This window comes from Nomascus leucogenys, chromosome 6 (assembly GCF_006542625.1).
Source record: "Nomascus leucogenys isolate Asia chromosome 6, Asia_NLE_v1, whole genome shotgun sequence".
NCBI classification, from domain to species: domain Eukaryota; kingdom Metazoa; phylum Chordata; class Mammalia; order Primates; family Hylobatidae; genus Nomascus; species Nomascus leucogenys.
This window is the reverse complement of record NC_044386.1, coordinates 74,329,651-74,353,565: the sequence shown is the minus strand read 5'-3', so window position 1 is coordinate 74,353,565 and position 23,915 is coordinate 74,329,651. Positions and strand designations below refer to the sequence as shown.

At 42.7% G+C, this 23,915-nt stretch overlaps 1 long non-coding RNA gene across 2 annotated transcripts; it reads right to left on the bottom strand.

Moving 5' to 3' along the window:
- Nucleotides 1–225: 225 nt before the first annotated feature.
- Nucleotides 226–20,443, bottom strand: LOC101178026. Of its 2 annotated transcripts, XR_178406.2 has the most exons (6): nucleotides 20,236–20,443; nucleotides 19,972–20,078; nucleotides 9,887–9,991; nucleotides 1,517–1,596; nucleotides 903–957; nucleotides 226–379 (listed from the first exon to the last, which is right to left on the bottom strand). It is a non-coding gene; the product is annotated as an uncharacterized LOC101178026 (long non-coding RNA). The 2 variants fall into 2 exon arrangements; XR_004030358.1 differs by lacking the exons at nucleotides 226–379; nucleotides 903–957; nucleotides 1,517–1,596 and adding an exon at nucleotides 8,829–9,589.
- Between the last annotated feature and the right edge of the window lie 3,472 nt (nucleotides 20,444–23,915).

Sequence of the window (23,915 nt, the reverse complement as noted above, 5' to 3'; positions counted from 1 at the left end):
AAAAATGTAAATTTTGCTTGCTAATAGTGTTTTTCTGATAGATGGGCTTACAATTGATTTTTTTACATTGATTTTGTATTTAGCAGTCTTGTTAAACTCTCATTAATTCTGATTTATCATCAACAGATTATGCCTCTTCCATGCCTTGTGTAATTTAATACGGCTGTGACTAGGCAGTGGAGGAAAACATTCTTAAAGCTTCTGATCAAAGTGCATGGCACCCAGTGAGAGAGACAAGCATCCATCATTGTTTTATTAAGACTATGCTCTCAGTGACCCTGTGCCAGGCACGGTCTTGGAAGTAGCCCACTGTGAGTGATGAAAGGATCTCAGGGAGCAGGATCACAGGCAGGGACGATTCATGAGACCTTTGCAAAACCTAGGCAAGAAAAGGGATATGTGAGGAACGTAGATTTCTTGATATTCCATGCCCTTTCAGGACCACAATCTCCCTACCCTCTGAAATGTTCTTCCCCCTTTCCTATTTTCTCTTACAAAACTCACTTAAATGTCTCTTTCACAGCAAAACTAGCTCTACACCTTCAGAGTAAGTTGCTCCATCCTTCTTTATTAACTTTATTCTGATCTCTTGTGGATTCCGATGCATTCTAATCCCCTACCACCCACCACGGGATATCATGGTGTTTCTGTCTATCACTCTCCCACCCTCTAGACTCTTAGATTTTAGGATAGTGATCCCTATACTGATACTGTGCTAGACACAAAATAAGCACACATAAATCTTGACACGCTGAATACCAAACATATTATATGCATTGATTTCATTTTTACTATATCTCTCTGACATTAAACATTGTGGAGGGTTTTTTGTGGGAGATAAGGGTTTAGAAGTCTTTATTTTTATGTAGGTTACATGAACCCCATGACTATTCAAGACTTACAGGTAGGTGGTTCTCTCTTTCTCTCTCTCTCTCTCTTCCCTGAGGAAACATTTTTCTAAAATGTAATTTGAAGCGGAAAACATACCAAATATATATTACTTGAAGAAAGAGCAATAGATATTTGATGATGAACCTAGGATATAGTGTACATGTGAAAATAACATAATCACTGAAGGCCAAAGCTACTAAAACTTCAGACTTAGAGAAACAGAAATATTATAGTCTTGTTTCAAACCACCATGTCACATTCTTGGTCTCAGTTTTTACAGGATAGGATATAGGTTAGGAAGAGGTATAAAAGAGAAATGAACAAGACTGTGATTTCACAACATAATCTTGGTGAAATGTCGTCTATAAAATGAGGAGTGGGTTAAACCACATGGTCCCAAAGTCTCTCCCAGTTCTAATGTTCCAGAAATCTAGGCAGAAACCACACTATGCATTTGAGTGAAATACAGGGAAGGAAGGAAGGAAGGAAGGAAGGAAGGAAGGAAGGAAGGAAGGAAGAGAGGGAGGGAGGGAAGGAGGGAGGCGGGGAGGGAGGCAAAAGTTCAGAGTTGAATTTTCTAAATGATAATAAATTGCAAGAAAAGAGAGATCCTTCATCGCCTTACCTGAAGTCATGCCACCTAGCCTTCCATGTAGCGTAAGTATGTAAAATTGCAAGGCAAAATCTCCTCTACCACAAGACAACCTGAAATGATGATTTGGGGTTATTCATATAGAGATTTTCGATTTGACTAAAAAGCTATAAGCCCTGCAATTAGATTCACTTGGACAGTTTGAGCTAAATGATGTGCAAAGCAATTGAAAATAACACTGAGTTCACTCTCCTTGGAAAGACTCCAGTGTAAACAGTCCACTCGACTTTTTTTGGGTTTTGCGGTTTGCAAAAAGGTCTAGTCCTAATTTTAGAGCCATGTAAAGAATTTTCTATCTGGAATTATACAAAGAACATTATCTTGATCCTAGAGATGTTTTCTATAATCATCTTCCAAAGGGATTAACAAAACATTTTCACTTAATTGACTATTCAGTGAAAACAATTAATTCAGTAACTTCAAAAATTCATTTCAATACATGTAGAACCAAATAATTATTTGGTCTGACTATGAGTCACACGCTTTTGCCAAGCATATTAATCTCATTTTGAAGATCAATAGACTGGATTTCAGAATGCCTTAGTGACTTGCAGCAAAGAAATAGCACACTGCTTTCTGATGTGTTGATGGATATGGTGTCCGTGTGGTCAGGAAACACTACACGCCACAGTCCGCATTCTGGCCAACGTGGTGAACCCATCTCTATTAAAAAATACAAAAATTAGCCACGCATGGTGGGGAGCACCTGTAATCCCAGCTACTCGAGAGGCTGAGACAGGAGAATCACTTGAACCCAGGAGGTGGAGGCTGCAGTGAGCCGAGATCACACCACTGCACTCCGGCCTGGACAACAGCGTAAGGCTTCATCTCAAAAAAAAAAAAAAATTCTGGATATCTGAAAACATTCATTCCGATTTTTGTGTCTTTTGCATGCCTGATTCTCCAACTCTCTATCAAAGACCCTTGAAATTTAAATTTTTGGATTTGAGGGCTAATACGATATTGATTGTGCTTTTGTTTGTCTTAGGGGAACTATTTGGATCTCCAAAACACAGTAAACAAAATCAAAGTGAAAAATCAGATCCTGAACTTATAACAAATAAATTATTTGAGAGCTTTGTAAGTTGTTTTGCCTCTCAAATCTTCTCAAAGATGTGATTGGCACTAAATTCCTATCACAGTTTTCTTGTTTACGATAAACTCAGGCAAGAGTCCATGCTGGAGTGTGTAAAATAAACTCTAACGATGCATTTGGTATATATATCCCGCTGCTGTATTTGGGTGTTAATTTTAAAGTACAAAAAGAAAAAAAAATGCCATACCTTCTTTAGAACAAAGGAACAAAGTGAGTTACGTTAACATTATTTACATAAATTGGTGAACTCAGGAGGGGTTTGCGACATTGTACATGTTAAAGAAAAATGTCCTTTCCATATTTTCAAAGAAGAGAGTCTTGGTTTTAAACAATGTTTGCTAAAAGCAAAGATTGCTATTTTCTATAGAAATAAATCAACCTTTTTTTTTTTTTTTTTAAATACAGGTATTTTCCCATGAGGGCTGTGCATTGTCATTGAAATGGCATCTGGTGACAAGCCTTAATGATCTCTTCTCTCTCATACTGTCATACTGTCCTCTCTCAGCCCTTTGCAGGACGTCATTAAGAGGGGATTTTTTTGTTGTTTTTTTCTGATAGGGGCTGACTCTGTCACCCAGGCTGGAATGCAGTAGTAACGCAATCTCATTCACTGCATCCTTGCCCTCTCCGGCTCAAGCCATCCTCCCACCTCAGCCTGTAAAGTAGCTGGGACTACAGGCTCGTGCCACCACACCCAGCTAATTTTGGGGGTTTGTTTGTTTTGGTAGAAATGGGTTTTACCATGTTGCCCAGGCTGGTCTCAAACTCATGCGCTCAAGTGATCTGCCTGCCACAGCTTCCCAAGTAGCTGAGACTACAGGTGCCTACCACCATGCCTGGCTAATTTTTGCATTTTTAGTAGAGACGGGCTTTCACCATGATGGCCAGGCTAGTCTTGAATTCCCAGCCTCAAGTGATCCCCTCACCTTGGTCTCCCAAAGTGCTGGGATTACAGGCATGAGCCACCATGCCTGGCTATGAGGGATGTATTTTTTTTTTTAATCAGTTTCAGATGGATCTCCTGGGGCCCCTTATTTCAGTTTTCCTAATTATCATTGTTATTGAACACTCATGAAGTTGAGTGCCTTATGGCTTATTGATCCCCAGTGAGGACCTACATAACAGTCTATCAGGGATTGCCAGGGCTCAGTGTGGGGTTGACTCCTTGAGAAAAAATGCAGTGCCTTTTGTGGCAAGATAAGACATTGCCATCGTAAGCTCTGGTGGCTTTTAGCATGTGCTTATCAAGGTCTTGCCATTTGCTAAATGATGATGGTGGTCAGGAATATCATGCCATTTTGGTGTTAACAGGCAAACTGCCCAACATTTGATTTAAAATCTCATTTCTAACTGGCAACCTCACACAGTGGGACTTAGCTCTCAGGAGTAGCAGCAGCTGTCTAGCCAATGCTGACTAACTAATATTTTAAAGCCAATAGTTGTCTCTTTGGATCATATCTTCCTCATTTGAGGGCTCCTTTTTTAAAAAATATATGTTTATGCTTGTACATATTTTTTCTAAGTATGTTAAGATCATCTTATTTATATCAGCACAGACTAAAGGTGGACTTAAACTTTCATTTGGGAAAATTTCGTGTCATTTGCAGATGCGCGGGCACCAGCTCAAGGTTTCCCAGCCTCTGCCTTTGTGTCCATGTTATTCTTTTCTGTGGCTATCTGTAGACCGTTACCGTGGCTGTCTACTGCTGCATAACCAACTATTGCAAAATTTAGTGCCTTACATCAACCATTTCATTATAGTGAATAATTCTGTGGTTCAGGAAACGGGTCAAGGACCAGCTGGGTGAATCTTCTGTTCCGTGAGAGGTAGACGGGGTTCACCTGGTGATGTTTGCTAGTGCTGGGCTAGTTAGGGGAGTCTGGGATGGCTCCAGGTACATGCCTGAAGTTGGAGCTTGGAGGGGTGGGACATCCTGTATTTGCTCTCCATGTGGCTTCTCCATGTGGCCAGGTTGGACTTAGGGTAGTTAGATATCTTAGATGATGACTCAGGGCTCCAGGAGAAAGTGTTTCCAAAGACTGAGGCAGAAGTTGCAGGCTGTTAGAAACCTAGCCTCATAAGGCGTCACATAGCTTCACTTCCACTGCAATTTATGGGTCAAACAAGTTTCTAAGTTCATCCCAGAATTTGACTGCCATCTCCTAATGGCCAAAAAATTGTCATCATTTCTAATCAACCACACACCTTCCCAGAGATCAACTAGAGTTTTTTTCATTCCTGTTCTCTTCACTGATTTGAAGTTATTCATTTTCTGGTGCTTCCCTGCACTTCTCAGCCCTTTTGTTGTTGGGTAAGGCCAGTGTGAATTCTCTACTTTGTGTGTGAGTTGGACAATGTGTGTTGAGTTGGAAGACCCACACTTTCCAAACAGTCAAGGAAGTTGAGCTGATTCAGCACCTAAAGGACTAACAGTCCTCCTATAGTGGAATTTATAGGGTCAAGAGATCCTGAACTCTGAACTAAACATGAAAACTCAAGAGGACTTGTGAGCTATCTTCCTTGGGATATATATGAGAACAAAGGGGTATTTGGCAGCCATAAAAATGGGTTGCAACAGTGATAGAAATCTTCACCTAACATTTTCCACGTACCCCTAGACTGCACTGTGAGTCCCTGCAGGGAGGTTATCCATTGGATGTCATTTCTCAGGCTAAGGTAGAAGAGTGGCTGTGAGCTCTCACGCCTGGCCCTCCCTCTTGGTGTAGAGTGGGGAAGCCATGTTAACACGACATATGTGTGCAATCCATCAAAGCCCCCAGGATTGGCTGGGGCACAGCAGGCAGGGCAGCTGCCTTGGGGAATTGCCCAATCTACAGTGGAATTTATGTGAATAATGAATGAAGTGCACATGGAGGCTAGAGATTGTGGATTTGACTGTCACCCGGCCTTACCTCTCCAACACACAATTCTATTTTTATTGTGTTAGAGGCTACTCTTAAAACGGAAACATGCACACAGTTGATATAACAAAGTATAAAGTTAGCCATTGTCTCCACCCTCCTCCCAATAAAATAAAAAATAAAAGTGGTTTTGAATTCCAAGCTCTGATCGCCACTTACCCTCACAAGCTTATGTGTTATTGTCACCTAGCATTTTTGTTTCATCTTTATTTATGACCTCGATATTGGTCATTTTTATCATTAATAATATTCTTTGAGACCAATATGTCTTTTTTTCAGATTTACCTATAAATTTAGCAAATTTTGCTTCCTTCTTGTTGCAGTACCTGCCTTTGATTTGGGTTTTATTGCCTCCACTGAAGTAAATTGTTTAACCCTTATTTCAAAAAAAAAAAAAAAAGGAAGGTAAACTTTCTAAATTTTTGTTTTTGAAATATTTTTATTTTACCTCCACCTCTGAAAAAAAAAAAAAGTTCAAGTATGTATAAAATTCTGGGTGTCAGCAATTTTCTCTCAGTGTTTTAAATATATTATTTCACTGAATTCTGTTCTCCATACCAGGGGTCAGCAAACAATTTCGGAAACAGAGAGCTTGTTTAAGAATCAACTACATGCAGACCATGTGGTTTCCATCACGGGTACTCAACAATGCTACTGAAGCGTGGAGGCGGCCATAAAGACATATGCACAAGTGGGTGTATCTGTGCCAGTAAAACTGTATTTGCACAGGCAGCCATCCAGACCATGGGTTGTAGTTTGCTGATCCCAGCTCTACAATTCAAGTTGAGAAGCCTGCTGTGAGTCTAATTGTTTCTTCTATTTTAAAGTAACCTGCTTTAGGTTCGGTTCTTTGTCTTTGGTGATCAATATCTTGGTGCGTTTTAGTTTACATATGAGTCCTTCTCAGTACTAGTACTTCCTGAATAAGGAGCAATATCTTTAATGAATTCTGGAAGAAGGGCAACTCTCACCTCTTCAAACATTATCACCCTCTCTTTCTACTTTCACCTCTGGAACTCATATTAAATGTATATCAAAACTTCTCTCCCAACCAGTATTGTGCTCCTGTTCTGCTTCTTACTTTCTCTCTTGCTCTTCTGTGTTGTATGCTCTTTAGATGTTTCTTTCACTCAGTAACTAGTTCTTAAACTGTGTCTAATATGCTGTTTTATACACTATTCATTTTTTAAAAACTACATATTTTCATTTCTGGAAGTTTTCTTCTTTAAAAAAATCTTTGTCAAAATATTTTTGTTTTTTTAAAAAAATTCATCTTGTGTTCCTTTAATCATTTAAAAAATAATTTCATAGTGTTTGTTTTATTTTTTCTATTTTTATAAAATTTTTATAACTCATAAAACAGTGTTTGTATGAAAATTCACACAAAGTTGCTAGAGAGCATACAACTTCCAAAAATGTCCTGGGTTTCTGTTACATTCCGTTTTCTAAGGATGCACTCAAATCAATGGTAAAATGCAGACTTTATGTGATATTTCATTACCTTTGGTAAAACTATTTTCATTATTTTATCTCCTCGTGGTGTTAACTCTGATATCCACTTTGTGCAGGGTCTGCTGTTACTAGGACATCAAAAAACCATTAAGGCTGGATCTATGAGAGGCAAGTATTTCCAAACAGCGGTAATAGCCCCTTGGGCCCCAGCCCCACTTCATATATTTATTTCATTGTTTTATCATCTAAAGTTTTTGAAGGTCTAATCCTACAGTTTATTGTTTCTGTTTCTTTCATCAAGACTTTCACTCTTGGTGAATTATTTTCTCCTGTGCATTAGAATTATAGATTGTGAGTTCATCATCATTAGGGTTTTATCTTTTTTTTGAGACGGAGTCTCGCTCTTTCACCCAGGCTGGAGTGCAGTGGTGCAATCTCGGCTCACTGCAAGCTTCGCCTCCCGGGTTCACGCCATTCTCCTGCCTCAGCCTCTCCGAGTAGCTGGGACTACAGGCGCCCGCCACCACGCCCGGCTAATTTTTTGTATTTTTAGTAGAGACAGGGTTTCACCGTGGTCTCGATCTCCTGACCTCGTGATCCGCCCGCCTCGGCCTCCCAAAGTGCTGGGATTACAAGCATGAGCCACCGCGCCCGGCAATTAGGGTTTTATCTAAGGGAATCATGTGATAACTTATTTCTCCAAACAAGGCTTACGTTTACTTCTGCCAGAAATCTCATGAAAATGTGGACTAGGACTATTTTGTATATTAATTGTTTGGCTTGAAAATTACTGCACTATTCTAATAATATAAATTTGACCCCCAAATCCATGTCCATTGCAAACAGAATATTGTGAATTCTAACACAGGCATTTCTCCCCATTCAGAATTGAGACTAAGACAGACAAGATTTCACTGAAGGTGTAAGCCTTTACCTCTTTCTGACTGGACGTGTGAATTTCACTTTTCAATATCAACTTTGCTAAGGCTAAAGACACACTTCATCTCTTCACCTGTTATCAGCATTAGAACCCAAACCCTTGAATTACAAACAATAGCAGCAACCTTCCCCAGCACAGAGCAGAAACGGCCATAGCTCCTCCCTTTCTTTCTTCATTTCCTTCTTTCCCTGAAAAAGTTCTTTCGGATTTTTGTTTTTTGTTTTTGTATTTGTTTTTTTCTGAAGGGGAAAATACAATTTAAAGGACGTTTGTTAGGTTTTACACAGTCACCCTTTGTGGTGGGAGGAAGCAGGATTTCCAAATTATATACTCTGCATTATTGTCAGAAGAGGAATGTGCACTTCTTTAATATTTACTAGTTCAGACTTGCTTGGGAAGCAATCTAAAGGTATAGTATAAATATGCTATTTTTAGAGATAGCAGGCCTGCACTTAAATCCATCCTCTGACTCTTTTTTTTTTTTTTTTTTTTTTATGGAGTCTTGCTCTATCGCCCAGGCTGGAGTGCAGTGGCGTGATCTCGGCTCACTGCAAGCTCCACCTCCTGGGTTCACGCCATTCTCCTGCCTCAGCCTCCCAAGTAGCTGGGACTACAGGCACCTGCCACCACACCTGGCTAATTTTTTGTATTTTTAGTAGAGACAGAATTTCACCGCATTAGCCAGGATTGTCTCTATCTCCTGACCTCGTGATCCGCCCACCTTGGCCTCCCAAAGCACTTGGATTACAGGTGTGAGCCACCACACCCCACCCATCCTCTGACTCTTAGTCATCATTTGCTCTTAACCTTACTGAGCCCCAGTTGCCTCATTTATGAATCAAAATAATAATTCCCATGCTTATCACCCAGTTCAGTTGCAGGGGAAAAAAAGTTATTTTAATTATCTAAAGCAGAAAGGAATTTCATACAGAGAACTGCATGCTCACAGAATTGTTGGCAGAGCCAGAGTGGATGGCTCCCATCTTTGCCTCTGGGACTGATGCCCAGAATTGGGGAAACAGCACCTTGGGGGAGCTGCTGCCTTCGGGAAGCACGGTGTTAGCTGTGCTGCAGGATCAGGAAGCCCTGCACTAAAATGCAGCTGTGCTGCACCTGCTGGTCCACATAAGCAAAATCAAACTCTGATGGACGCCCCAGCCCTGCCACTCGACCTCCCCAGGTGACTAGGTGCTGTTGGTGATAGATCCATAAGGCCATGCTTACCAGCAGGTCAACCAGAAAGGCAACCCCCATGTCATCCCTGCCCTCCGGATCTGCATCAGGGCTGCTTGTTGGAATCATAGATCACATTCAGGGCCCTCTGCAGTGTGGTGTAGAAAAGCAGGTTCCAGCTTGCCAGCTCCTGCAAGCAGGATGCAGAGCCAGCCAGTTCATGGTATCCTCCACAGATCTCAAAGGCCAGGCTCGGAATCAACGAAACAACCTGCACAACATGCTTGGCACCGGACTTGGCATGTAGCAATTGCCCTTATGTCTTCTAGTATCTTATGTGCTTCAAGGCCATCCAATGCCCAGTGCAGCAGAACTTGTGCTATCTCAGGGGTTCCTCAAGCTTGAGCACATAGGGCTCACTCACACTTGCAAACATCAATTTCACCAAAATCTGATTGTTTTTCTAAAAGTACTGTGGAGGTGGTGATTTAGAGATTAAACCCATGGTTCTCCTCCATGGGGCAGCATTACTCGGTCTATCAGACACAAAGATGAACGCAGCAACTGTATAGCCACAATGTCAACCCTAAGAACCACCATTGTGTCTGACAGGGGGAAGCATGGCTGTGCCAGCACAGTGGCCTGCATACAGTGAAGAGGGCAGCAATGCCGCTCCTGTGTGACTGGCACACACCCCCTCAAAGCCCACAGTGCTCCTCCGTGCACTCGGCCAGCCAGAGAACTCGGCTACACTCCTCACCTGGAGTCGTTTCTCCCTCCTGTTGTGTATGAAATGTTGCCCCAAGTACCTCAGTCTGCTAACAACCTATTCTTCATCCTGTTTAATGTGGAATTCTGCAGGAGGCTGGGGGAAAAAGATATAAGCACTCTTGTTGAAGGTATTTGACACAAAAGAAGTGAACTAAACTAAAACGATATAAAATTTAAAATACAATAAAACTTCTCCAGACAACCTTCTCCTGACACTGTGAGGGATATTAACAAATTATTATTAAGTAGGCTACTCAGACGATTATGCATCCGAGTGTTTTAATGTAGGGGGATGTTAAGTGGACACGAGGGACCAGAAGTGGAAAAGGCTTCTCAATGACGCATGACTTGGGGCACTGCCTGTCTCCTCTGCGAGCCACACCAAGGCTCCCTGAGTCAGAGCTGTCACGGGGAGTCCTCTGGTTCCATACTGCGGTGTTCATCTTACTTAATCCCCACAGTGATTCTCAAGGCAGGCCCGAGCTGCTGGCTGACACCTTGATTTGTTGCTGGAGAGCGCTGCAAGTCTGGACATTTTAAGGTGGATCTTATCTCCTGAGGGGCTAATAGCATACATTAGAACTCTAGTCCCAGAAATCAATTTTATCCCTATACAAATACTGAATTGATTATTTAAAAAAGATAAAGATATTCCAGCACTTTCGGAGGCTGAGGTGGGTGTATCACTTGAGGTCAGGAGTCCGAGACCAGCCTGGCCAATATGGTGAAACCTCGCCTCTACTAAAAATATAAAAATTATTCATTTGTGGTGGCCAGTGCCTGTAGTTTCAGCTACTCAGGAAGCTGAAGCAGGAGAATCACTTGAACCTGGGAGGCGGAGGTTGCAGTGAGCCAAGATCGTGCCACTGCACTCCAGTCTGGGTGACAGAGCAAGGCTCCGTCTCAAAAAAACCAAAAAGATAAAAATAAGGTACAAACATATGCTTTGCAAAGAACTATAAAAGCCTTCTGGGCCAGGCGAGGTGGCTCATGCCTGTAATCCCAGCACTTTAGGAGGCCAAGGTGGGCGGATCATGAGGTCAGGAGATCGAGACCATCCTGGCGAACATGGTGAAACCCCATCTCTACTAAAAATACAAAAATCAGCCGCGCGTGGTGGCGGGCGGCCCGTAGTCCCAGCTACTCGGGAAGCTGAGGAAGGAGAATGGCGTGAACCCGGGAAGCGGAGCTTGCAGTGAGCAGAGATCACGCCACTGCACTACAGCCTGGGCGACAGAGCGAGACTCCATCTCAAAAAAATAAATAAATAAATAAAATTTAAAAAGCCTTCTGGACAAATATATCCTATCAAAGATATTAGAACATGCACATGTCATATTAAAATGACATTTCAATTAAAAAAAAAAAAAAAAAAAAAAAAAAAAAAAAAAAAAAAACATCTTTTATTTTTGAGACGGAGTTTCGTTCTTGCTGCCCAGGCTGGAGAGCAGTAGCGCAATCTCAGCTCACTGCAACCTCCAACTCCTGGGTTCGAGCGATTCTCCTGTCTCAGCCTGCCAAGTAGCTGGGATTACAGGTATGCACCACCATGCCTGGCTAATTTTGTATTTCTTTTCTTTTTTTCTTTTTCTTTTTTGAGACGGAGTCTCGCTCTGTAGCCCAGGCTGGAGTGCAGTGGCTTGATCTCGGCTCACTGCAAGCTCCGCCTCCCACGGGGTTTCTCCATGTTGGTCAGGCTGGTCTCGAACTCCCGACCTCAGGTGATCCGCCCTCCTCGGCGTCTCAAAATGTTGGGATTACAGGCGTGAGCCACTTCGCGCGGCCAGTGTCACAGTCTTTTAAGGAGTTAGGAGGTTCTGCCCACACGACTCTGGCTGTAGCCTCTTGTAACAAACCTGGTGAAACCAGACTCAAGATTACGTCTTCTCTTCCTGGTAAATCTCCTGAATTCAGCCTCCATTCAAAATCAGGATCATCATTGCATATTTTCTCTTTGCCAGCAGGAAGTTTTCCCGTCTCCAAAATCAGAGAACCAATGGCAAATGCCAGGCTACTCCGTCCATCCTCTCATCAGCTTCCCGTAAAATATTTAAATCAGAATACATTTGCATCTTTGCTGAGCTTCCTTTCAGTGTGTCCACTGACTCTGCCATTAGTATTGGAGGCCACACTTGTTATGGTTACCAAGCTTCTACCAGTGGCAGTGCACACAAAACTCTGCTAAGTGAAGGACCAGCTGCTTCACAAGTCCTGTTGGATGTGTGGTGCAGTAAGCCGGGGGAAATACATAACTTGTCTAAAGTTTTCAGCATAAGTGTCACTCTGACCTTGACTTCAATTCTAACTAAAAATCTATCTTATTTTTGCCTCACTGTGAAAACTCTCTAATGATAATAATAATAGACTCGTTGAACACATGAAACTTTCAGACATGAATAGACATTTATCCAAAGAAGATATACAGTTGGCCAATAAGTACACAAAAATGCACTCAACGTCACTTATCACTAATGAAATGCAAATCAAAACCACCATGAGGTCCCATCTCACACTCATTAAAATGACTACTATAAACAAACAACAGCAAAAAAAACCCATAAAATATCAAGTATTGGCAAATATGTAGAAAAATTAGCACCCTTGTGCATTGCTGGTGGAAATGAAAAATGATGCAGCCACTGTGGAAACAGCATAGAGATTCCTCAAAAAGCTGAACATAGAATTACCATGCAATCCAGCTATCCCACTTTGGGGAAATATCCAAAAGAAGTGAAAGCAGGAACTCACACAGATATCTGTACACCATGTCTCCAGGTGCATCATTCATGATATCTAAAAGGTGGCTAAAGAGTGGAAACAACCCCAATACCCATTGAGGAATGAATGCATAAACAAAATGTAGCCTGTCCATACCAAGCAATGTCATTCTACCTTAAAAAAGAAGGAGATTCAGGCACGTTACAACACAGGCGAATCTTGAGGACATTATGCTACGTGAAATCAACTCGTCACAAAAGGACAAATACTTTATGATTGGATTTAGAGGAGGCAGCAAGAGTAGTCAAATTCATAGAGACAGTTGAATGATGGTTTCCAAGAGCTTGGGGAGGGGGAAATGAGGACTTGTGTTTAATGGGTACAGAGTTTCAGTTTTGCACGATGAAAAGAGCTCTGGAGATGGATGGTGGTGGTGGTTGCACAACTAAGTTAATGTACCTAATGCCACTATGCTGCACCCTTAAAAGTGGTAAAGATAGTACATTTTGTATCATGTGTACTTTAGCACAATTTTTAAAATAGTTAAAGAAATTAGCCTGGTGTGATGGCGCACGCCTGCGGTACCAGCTACTTGGGAAGCTGAGGTGAGAGGATCATTTGAGCCCAGGAGGCAGAGGCATGATGCTCAGTGGTTCATGCAACTCACCACCATATTTGTACTCTTAGAACATCCCCTCAAGACAGCTGTTATCAGCCTCTCATGACAGATGAGGAGATGCGTCATGCAGGCTGATGGTCCCAGTGCCCACAGCAGGACACTGGACCCAACACATCCAGACGACAGCAGAGATGACACTACCGAGAGCACAGAGGGTGGTGCAGGTGCTCCGACTGGCAACAGCAACTTGCTCCGTAGGAAATGGTCCTCAGACTCCTGTGCCTCCAGCCCTGAGACCTGAAAGGCCCTCCCAACAGGGTTGGAAGTGGGAAGGGAAGCCATTTACCATTTAGAAACTGAGGCATAGTTGCTGAAGTTTCCAAGCATCTCATTTCTGCTGTGAAATAGCCATACAAGAAGGAACGTAGAGATGGAGGTTGCAGTGAGCCAAGCTGAGATCATGCTGCTCCAGCCTGGGTGACAGAGCAAGGCTCTGCCTCAAAAAAAAAAAAAAAGAAGAAGAAGAAAAGCTGTCTGCATGGTAAATGCTGGCAGTCTGAACCTTGCTCTTTATGTGTCATGCCAGCGGACAGACAGCTGAGCTTCTGCTCAGGTAACTTGATATTTAATGAGTGTACATTTCTCCTCTTTGGCATTTGCCTTAAAGTCCTAACATTAGTTACATGGTGTGATTTTATTCACCCAAGAAATGCTAACTGATTAACTACTACATGCAAGAAAATCCTAAATGGTAAAAATTTTATATCTTATTCTTAAGAAATCTACATCCTCCTCAATTTGAATTTCCATCTTCTCTCTGCATTCTCTTTTAGGTAGACGAGATAGAAGAGACATGTGTAAGGATGGCATCTAAAAGGCAAACTAAAAAGAACAGGTTCTGCACAGCCAACACCCAGTACTTAGAGTTTAAAATGTGAAATTATTCTCTGAGGCCAGGCATGGTAGTTCATGCCTGTAATCCCAGCACTTTGGGAGGACGAGGCAGGCGGATCACTTGGGGTCAGGAGTTGGAGACCAGCTCGGGCAACATGAGGAACCCTTGTGTCTATAAAATAATACAACAACAACAAAATTAGCGAGGCCTGGTGGTGCACACCTGTAGTCCCAGCTACTCGGGAGGCTAAGGTGGGAGGATGTCTTGTGCCCAGGAGGCCCAGGCTGCAGTAAGCTGTGATTGCATCACTGCATAGCAGCCTGGGTGACAAAGTGAGACTCTATCTCAAAAAAAAAAAAAAAAAATGCTGGGGGCAGTGGTTCACACCTGTAATCCCAGCATTTTGGGAGGCTGAGGCAGGCGGATCACGATGTCAGGAGATCGAGGCCATCCTGGCTAACACGGTGAAACCCCCGTCTCTAGTAAAAATAAAACAAGTTAGCCGGGCATGTTGGCAGGCGCCTGTAGTCCCAGCTGCTCAAGAGGCTGAGGCAGGATAATGGTGTGAACCCGGGAGGCGGAGCTTGCAGTGAGCGGAGATTGCACCACTGCACTCCAGCCTGGGTGACAGAGCGAGACTCCGTCTCAAAAAAAAAAAAAAAAAAAAAAAGGAAGAAAAGGAAAAAGAAAAAATGTTTGCAAGTTTCCAGCCATTGTAGAGGCTCTTGAGATTTCTCTTTTGAAGTCAATAACAACAACAACAGTAGCGACACACCTGAGGATTGCTAGCAGGGAAGCATGAAGCATGGTTAACGTCAACACAGGAAAACAATTTCCTACGTGATCCGTCAAAACAAACGAACTTAGAAATAGACACCGTAAGAAGCCAGAATATTGAAAGTATTGGGGTGAGAGCCACACTCTAATGTGGGAATCCCGTGGCTGTAAGAAAGCCTCTTTGGTAAGTCTTGCCTTCTGCAAGTAGAACTGGTGGGGGTAAATGTGAAATTGGTGAAGAAGGAGGCGATCTGCCATTTTTGGAAGTCTTTAATTGCAGGCCAGATTCTGAGTAATGATACCCTGTTGCCCTACCAATCCTCAGATATTTTTAACCACAAATTTATTTTTATCACTTTTGTTTTAGCCATTTCAATGGGAGGAAGTCATCTCTTGCATCCTCTTGTGATCTTCTGTGATATGTTTCGGAGAAAATAGCTCAAATGCATTTCACACCTATAATTTTATTGCATGGAAAGGACCCCAGGCCTTGGCAGACCTGGTGGTGAGATCCTGTGCTGACGAGCCCATGGTCGTGGAAATGACTGCATTCACGTTTCTCCCACATAGATACACTTAGATTCCTGTTCTATTTTAGGCTCATGGAAGGTTCCAAGGGTGATTGATATTCCCCAGCATACACATGGGATCTCTTTTCCATCTCTTTCTATGTTACCATTCTATCCATTCTCGTGCCTACTCCGCGATTTATTCTTATTTATCAAAGGCAGATTTGCATTGCCATTTCTAAAATGCCATTTCTTTCAACCTAAGTTACCACCCCCACTGCCTCTGCCACCTTCTGATTGTGGGTTGATTTGTGTGTCTCCACGTTCACTCACATGCCCTATCTCATCAATCCTTAACTGGGGTGGGCTGTCAGTCTCTTTTTTTATTAATAAAAGTACATATATGATTATTTCTCTCCTTATTTGATGTATTATTTCAAACTACTCATAGTTATAGGGCACCTACCAGCTTCTGTCTTTATAATGAGCATTGGAAGCTCAAAGATAAAAAAATCTCGTGGAGTTTATATTCCACCCTTTTTTTCAGTGCCGTGGCATTTGGTGAAAATAAGCATGGCTCTGCTTCTCCTGTGTGAAAGCTCTCCCTGCTCCCACACAGAAGGCACAGCAAGCAATGTGGCTGAGATGGGCCTCCTGCCTGGAAGAGGCATGGCCATGTCATGGCCTTCCAGGATCCTAGCAAATCTTGTTTCTCACGCACAGCCTATCATTTCCTTCCCGTACAGGAACCACTTCCCTTCACAGTCACCTGGAGCATTATGCAAAACCATCCCACCTTGAATAAGTGTGAGCATCCCAAATGGCTGTAGCCTCCCTTCTCCGGGCATTCCTGGGTCAGCCTGTTCCCCACAAACCCAACAGGAACACAGTTTTTCTAATCCCTGTACTTTCTTCACCTTCCCAGTGAGCAAGCTTCAATTCCGTGGTTCACCACCTCCATCACATATCTCTGCTAGCATTACCTCCCTTGCTGCTGGTCTGTCTTCCTGTCACATCAGCAGACACACACACTGCACCAAACATCTTTGATTTCTGCACTCTGATGCTTCGACATCTGGGGCCCTGCTGACCCTGCAGGGACTGCCCCTCCCAGGGCTAGCTAATTCCGAGACAGGGTAAACAACCTACCCATGGGTGTGCTTTTCAAATACGAACGAGCCAATCCCAGCCATCACCCCCGACCACGTCCAGCCATGACTGCACTCTCACACTGGGCCACCATCCCCCTTCCCACATCACCCCAGGGCTGGGTACCAGACAACAAGGGAGAGTCTCTAGGCCCCAGAGCCCACAGAGATTGTTCTCACAACAAAATCCTAAACCTGCTGACCCTGCCTTGCCTGTTCTTTCTCACTAAAAGTTCAGTAAAGGTTTCCATCCACAGTCCCCCCTTGCCCTCTGACTCCTGGCTGCCTCAGTGCTTGTCTGGCCCCCACCAGCATACAGCATGGCATGTTCCCCCCTTGGGAACCACAAATCACAAGCTATTTTTTCAGTGGCAACCATCTCCAGCTCTGCAGCCTCATCATACCTGAATAATAATAAAGCCTGTTAGGCCAAGCCTGGTGGATCACCTGAGGTCAGGAGCTCCAGACCAGCCTGGCCAACATGGTGAAACCCCATGTCTACTAAAAAAATATAAAAACTAGCCAGGCATGGTGCACGTGCCTGTAGTCCCAGCTACTCGGGAGGCTGAGGCAGGAGAATTGCTTGAATCCAGGAGGTGGAGGTTGCGGTGAGCTGAGATAAAACCATTGCACTCCAGCCTGGGTGACAGGGTGACTCCACCTAAATAAATAAATAAATAAAATAATAATAATAACAATAAAGCCTGCATTTTAAAAAGCAGACCACCACCCCTAGAAAACCAAGTATCTCCTTGCCAGGAACTGGCTTAGGAGCAGCGGGGTGATTCTGAAGAAAACCACCTAATAAGGCTAATTGTGTTCACAATGAATTTACAATTACTAGCAGGCTTAGCACTCCTGCAAACCCCACTCACTTCTGCCAGTGACACTAAGGCAAGGGCTATGTCAAACCTTCTGCCTCTTCCCATGCCTCCCACCTGAAGGAAAGAATGTATATAGTGGTCCATTTCCAAGACAAAGTGCCTTGAATGGGCTTAGGTCAGCAAACTACAGAAGAAAGAGGATATACTAGGCCCCTGCTTAGATAGCAGATGTCTGCTTGTCAGCCTTCCCCTTCTTCCCCTTCTCCCGCACCTTAGTTGCCCTCATCCGAACCAAAGAAGTTTAGTCTAAGATAAAACTTTACTAGTCTTCAAGATAGCTCATTTTGTCTGTTCTTATCAGCCTGCCCAGCTACTTAGGTCATAAGTCAAATACTTGAAGAGCCCCTGAGCTAACTAGGATTGCAATGCATTGTGGGCTGCAACAAAATGCAGCAAGACAACCCTAAAGAAACACCTGAAGCGTTTACCCAACAATCAATAGATGACGTCCAAGAAGATTGTGACCCCATTGTAGTCAGCCTATGAGAAACCTGGGGAGGGGCCTGCGCGCTAGGGCATAAATTGCTTGTTGAAACTATGCTGGGTATGCCTCCCCACCAGACAGCTGATCTTGCAAGACTGTCATTAAAAGTCTCACTTTCGCTATTCTCTGGGTCTCTGCGTCCATTCTTTGGGTTTGGATGGGTGAGTTTGTTTCTCACACACCTGTCTAACTTCCCCTCGCTGCCACCACACTTCCTACTTGACGGAGAACACAGAAACCACTAGAGGTAAAGTTGTCCCTTTCCCCTCACCAAATGTTCAAACCTGCACACATCTGCTCCTGGTCTTCCTATTCTAGAAGGACAGGAGAGGCTCTCCTTCTCCTGGACACAGCCTGGCCCTCCACGAGGGGCTTGGCTTGCTCTCCGTCACCCTCTCCATGCAATCCCAGCACAGGTTTCTTTTTCTCTTCGGATGGCCCCTCTTCCCTCTAATCAGGATCCCCATCTACAGTGCAAGCATGCTTGAGCCCACGTGCCCACGCATCCATCACCCGGCAGCAGGGGCTCTGAATACATGGTCTGGAGGATTTAAAGCAAATCCCAAATGTCCTACCAATGCATCCATAAATAGTTCACTATCTCTCAAAGGTTAGGATTTCTGAAAAATACTACGAAAATACCTTATTGCACCCTAGAAACTTAACAAAAAGTTCAATTGCATCAAATATCTACTCAGTGATCAAATTTTCCTAATTGATCATCATTTTCCCCAACAGTTGGCATATATGAATCAATATTTATTTAATAGGCCTGAAAATACTTTCAGTCTCTTTTAAGCTATGACATTCCCCTGGTTCATTCCGTTTTGTTTTTGTGACTTACTTGTTAAAGAAACATGGTCATTTGTCCTGTAAAATTGCCTGAGTTTTTGTATTTTGCCAACTGCATCTCTGCAAGTGTTCAACTTGTTCTTCTATTTTTAAATTTCCTGTAATCTGCTAGATCTTGAGGCCTGGTTAGATGCAAGTTTAATTTTTTGGAGTGAATACTTCCTAGATGATGCTGTCAACTCCCTAAAGGCTCAGGAGGCACATTGTACCTGATCACCATTCTTTTTGTCAGTAAGGATTGATTATTTGATTCAGGTGTTGCTTCTATCAACGCTGTATGATGTTTCCTTCAGCCTTCAACTAATGGTTTGGAAGACTTAAATGATGACTAGATCCATTACCTTATTTAACAAGAAGATGAGCATATCCTTTATTTATTTATTTAGTTATTTTGAGATGGAGTTTCGCTCTTTCACCCAGACTGGAGTGCAGTGGCGTGATCACGGCTCGCTGCAACATCCATCTTCCAGTTTTAAGCGATTCTCCTGCCTCAGCCTCCTGAGTAGCTGGGATTACAGGTGTCCACCGTCACGCCCGGCTAAATTTTGTATTTTTAGTAGAGACAGGGTTTCACTATGTTGGTCAGGCTGGTCTTGAACTCCTGACCTTGTGATCCACCTGCCTCAGCCTCTTAAAGTGCTGGGATTACAGGCATGAGCCATCGCACCTGACCAAAGATGGCCATATCTTAATCATATCGTTTCTTCAGCAATTATTACTTAGATTTATCCCACACAAAGAACCTTTCATAATCAAATATTTACCTACCCTAAGGCATGGTTTGAACAAGAAAAGTAGAGTAAATATTTTATTTTTTTCAAGTCTGTTTTCAGAAGAACGAATTTTCTGCATTGTAGACAAGCTTTTATTTTAAAGTTTTGTTATAATCCCATCTTTGATGTAGTTTGGTTCATTGCCTTTTGCTCTTAACTGCCTCCTCCGGCCATCAGCCTTGGATGTGGATATCAACAAGCACAGTTGGTTCCCTAGCACACCCTCTGACAGCCCAGCTCTTTCCTAGGTCTTAGGTGACTAGCCCAGTCAGTGATCTTCTCTTCCAATGAAAGAGATTTTCATTTTTATACAAGGGTTCTTGCAAAGTTCCCTCTCCCGGATGGGTCAACCCAAAGCTGGAGTGTGCAGAAGTACGTGAGGAGTCCATATTCAAACACCTGGGCGGGCCCTTACCTGGACTAAAAAACCAGGGGTGTGCAGGAGCTGGCTTGCATAGGCTCACAGGAGGTGACTATGAGTACCTTTCCCAAATTCTGTCTGCAGGGACAGCACTGTGGTAGCTGGGAGTCAACCAAGATGGAAATAATTACACCATGGAAACTGGCAAACACTACAAATCAGAGCTGTTCCTCCCTGGAGATTTGCTATTAAACATTTACTGCACACTCCTGCAAAACCTCCGCAGGCCATCCGACAGCAGCGTGGGTTTCTACCTACCTCTGATTTTTCTTTGTTTTTGGTTCCTGGGAATTTCCATTTGCTTATTTCAAATTGGCTGTATTTTTACGTTTAATGACATATCAAATTCAGAATGCATTTGTATTGGTAGCAGGAAAGAAGGCCTTCCCAGTGTGCCACGTTGTCAGAAACACCTCTAAGCCACAGCGAGAGGGTCTGGGGGTAGATGGCATGTGGGGTGGGGAGGGAGCGACTGAAGAGGGCCGGGAGTGTTCTGGTACTGGGGAATCATCTGTCCACTGCTCCCTGCACGCAAGGGTTTCCATGACGCCCTGACTTAGTGGCCTACATTCAGATAGGTTTTAAAGTTTCAAAAGACAATAGTAACCACACAGCATGGAGAAAAGTGCTGGGAAAGGCACCAGAGAGTGCAGAGTCCAGCTCAAGATACACAGGAATCTACCATATGGTAAAGGGAGCTTTGAAATCAGTGAGGAAAAGACAGGTTAGGCCTCAAATCATTATTTTATTAAAGTAATTTTTAAAACAAAATATTTAACTCATTCCTTGCAACAGATAAGCTGCAGATAAAATACAATTTACTTTTAAAAAAATTATAAAAGTAAAATAATACAAGCTAATTTAGGTGAATATTTTAATATTATTTTCACAAGCAGCCAAAGTTTAAACACTGACACATCATCAAAGCCAGAAGCTATAAAGAAGAGCATCCATGGGGTTTATCTATAACTTTTTAAATATCAATTTTTTTCTCATGGATAAGATTAAGACAAATAGCCAACTGAGTTTAAGATATCTATAATAGGCCAGGCGCGGTGGCTTATGCCTGTAATCCTAGCACTTTGGGAGGTCAAGGCAGGCAGATCATTTGAGGCCAGGAGTTTGAGACCAGCCTGGCCAACATGGGGAAACCCCATCTCTACTAAAAATATAGAAATTAGCGAGCTATGGTAGTGTGCACCTGTAATCCCAGCTACATGGGAGGATGAGGACCGAGAATCACGTGAACCTGGGAAGGCAGAGGTTGCATTGAGCCAAGATGGCACTATTGTACTCCAGCCTGGGTGATACAGTGTGACTCCATCTAAACAAACAAACAAACAAACAAAACCCCCAAAAATACAGTATTATATGGATTGTTTTCAACTTTCATTTCAAAATTATTCTAAAGTTTATGAGACAATATAAAATAAAACTTTGAAAGAGAAAAATGATACAGAACTTGCATCAGTGCATGTAAAGTTTATCATGAAGGTACAATTACAAAAGTATTATTCCAGCACAGAAATAGACTGGCACCCAGTAAAACCGCATAAAAGGGCAGATACTGACCCCACTGTATCCAGGGAGTTATAAGTAATAATTTTGGCTGGTGGGGAAAGGAAGAGTCATGCAATAAATGGTGCTCACCCAATTGGTTAATTCCAAGGAGAAAAATTAAGCTCGATTTCTCTGTTACAAGAAACACTAAAGTTGGCTGGGCATGGTGGCTCATGCCACCATAGAGCAGGCAGTTGGGGGTGGGGGTGGGGGAGGCAGTGAGAGGTGAAGCCAGCCAGACTTTTGGGTTAGGTGGGGACTTGGAGAACTTTTCTGTCTTACAAGAGGATTGTAAAATGCACCAATCGGCGCTCTGTGGCTAGCTAGGTTTGTAAAATGCACCAATCAGCACTCTGTAGCTAGCTAGAGTTTGTAAAATGGAGCAATCAGTGCTCTGTAAAATGGGCCAATCAACACACTGTAAAATGGACCAATCAGTGCTCTGTAAAATGGACCAATCAGCAGGACATGGGTGGGGACAAATAAGGGAATAAAAGCTGGCCACCGGCAGGCAGCAGTGGCAATCCAATGGCGTCCCCTTTCATACCGTGAAGTGTTTGTCCTTTTGCTCTTCACAATAAATCTTGCTGCTGCTTTCTCCTTGGGTTAGTGCCATCTTTAAGAGCTGTAACAGTCAGTGCGGAGTTCTGCAGCTCCATTCTTGAAGTCAGTAAAACCACGAACCCACCGGAAGGAACCAAGTCTGGACGCAGCAGAGCAAGAAAGCAGTCAGAAGTGGGTAAGGATGTGGCCATCAAAGAGTACTGAGTGTTAAGAATAAGACCAAAAGTAAAGGAATGGTGTAGTTCTACAGTTTTCGCTTAAAAATCTGTATGTGCAGCAGGAATTTTTATAAAGCTTAGGAGATAAAGTATCTATGTGATACGAGGGATTCTTTTTTGGTGGTGTTTGTGATTTTAGTATCTTCATATTGTGTTTGCTACAATGTTTTGAGTACATCTTTTAAGTAAACAAAAATGGGTTTATTGGTTTCCTTTTATAACTGTATGTTGAACATATATCCTGAAACACCGTCATGCTGAAAGCAATGAAAAACTATAGAAAAGTTAGAAAACATATTTTAAGTGAATGGGGAAAATCATTTCTGAAAGTGCAGGGGTTGGAAAAAGAAGAAAACAGGGACCAGATTGGCAAGAGCCTGTAGCCCCGCCCTCTTCCTCAGGACGCCTGCGACCTCCGGGGGAAGCAGCCCGGGCGGGCTGAGGCTCCAGGCCAGGGAACTACCCAAAGGGCACGGACCGGGGTGGGGACCAGTCAGGAACGAGCACCGCAATCACAGGCTGGCCTGGGGCAAGTGTTCTGAATTCATCGTGGCCTGCTGTCTCAGAAATCTCCAGAGCATTTACCCCAAAGAAGTCCCAGAATGATAGTGTGCTCCGGCCAGATTAACCATAGAAACGTCATGGTGAGCAAAATAAACAGGAATGAGTAACCGGAAAGAATAAATGTGTGTGCCCATGTCTATGATGTCCAAAAATATGAAAATTTTAATCATGAATTGTTTACAGGTATGTGTGACAAAAACTTTTTAAAAAATATGTATAGCTTCAAAATGTAGAACTCCCAGTTCTACATAGTGGTAGCTCTGCACTTTTCTCAGAAAGGGACAGATCTAAGCCATTACCAATGTAAAGCCTTCAAATTCACAATTCCCAGGACTGCGTTTGTTCAGGAGGGCATATGCTTTGCTTTCGAACACACATGTAATTTTTAAAATTATTCTCAACCACAGAGGCAATCATAAATTTCAAGAAGTTAACACCATTAAAACCACATTTATTTTCACAAAGCAATAAAATCAGAAAACAAAAAACCAAACATTTACATAACTTTTAATTAAAAATAAAATAGAAGTAGAAATTGCAAACCTTTGTAACTGAATAATAAATAAGAGCGCCTCTTCAATCCTGTGAGATGGAGGCAAAAGGCACTTTGAGAACCATGTGTATTCTTAAATGCATTAATTAGATTCAAAGATGCATTAAAAATAAATTAAGCTTTCCACTCAAGGATCTAGGAGAAAGAACAGCACAATAAGCCCAAATAAATTAGGAGAAAATTAATAAGGAGAAAAACAATTTAATTCAATAAACTAAACCCACACACAAAACTTTCAGATAATCAGCACCGAAATAATATTTTATGAAATCATCAATAAAACAAACTTCAAATAAGTAGAATAAACAACAGGAAAGACATAAGTAATATAGGAAACAAAAGGTACCCAGCAGGGCCAGGCGTAATGGCTCATGCCCAGAATCCCAGCACTCTGGGAGGCTGAGGTGGGAGGATCCCTTGAGCTCAGTAGCTTGAGACCAGCCTGGGCAATATGGCAAAACCCTGTGTCTACTAAAAAT